We start from the raw sequence: 430 nt of genomic DNA, 5'->3' as shown, positions 1-430 counted from the left end.
AACACATGCAGCAAGAACAAGTGTGATGAAACAGCTGAAGTGTCAAACTAGTCCTTTTTACCTGTTACAGTGAATGCATGTACATTCCGCTTGTACATGTGCACATTTATTAGTAAGAAAGAGCCAACATTCACTTTACAAATAACACTGAGGACTAGTACCTGGATAAATGTGGTATTCAAATCAGACATACAGCTCTACAGGCACTGAACATAAGAAGAGAACTGCTCCACGCATATCTCAAGAAAAGTTAAGCGTGTACTGTATAGAGATGTAAAATTTCCGGAAATTTTGATGCTCGGAAAAAAAAACACTTCTGAGTTTTTTGGAAAAAAACAGAAATTTTTCAGAAAAATTGAAAAAAAAATGCTACATTAGCACTTATTTTTTATTTTCCAGATTGAAAGTCATTCTGTTACTTTAGGAACAT

The sequence above is a fragment of the Gekko japonicus genome, unplaced genomic scaffold (genome assembly GCF_001447785.1).
Source record: "Gekko japonicus isolate JY-2015 unplaced genomic scaffold, Gekko_japonicus_V1.1 scaffold1854, whole genome shotgun sequence".
Taxonomy (NCBI): domain Eukaryota; kingdom Metazoa; phylum Chordata; class Lepidosauria; order Squamata; family Gekkonidae; genus Gekko; species Gekko japonicus.
This window is presented reverse-complemented; position numbering follows the sequence as displayed.